This window comes from Phaethon lepturus, unplaced genomic scaffold (assembly GCF_000687285.1).
Source record: "Phaethon lepturus isolate BGI_N335 unplaced genomic scaffold, ASM68728v1 scaffold32612, whole genome shotgun sequence".
Taxonomy (NCBI): domain Eukaryota; kingdom Metazoa; phylum Chordata; class Aves; order Phaethontiformes; family Phaethontidae; genus Phaethon; species Phaethon lepturus.
Window position 1 is genome coordinate 350 of NW_010523153.1, and position 203 is coordinate 552.

Genomic DNA, 203 nt, shown 5'->3' on the forward strand with positions numbered 1-203 from the left:
AGCAAGAAGGAGTTCTTCGGGCAGCCCGTACGCCCGCCGGTTGCTCGGCTCCTCTCGGTGGCACGTACCCGGCCCGGTCACCTCCCCTCAGCACCTCCCGGCATCTGCGCAACGGGCCCGGGGGAAGGGGGTGTTGCGCATGCGCCGTAGGCGTCGCGGTGATGGCGGCGGGGGGGGGGGGGGGGGCCGGGGGGGGGGGGGGG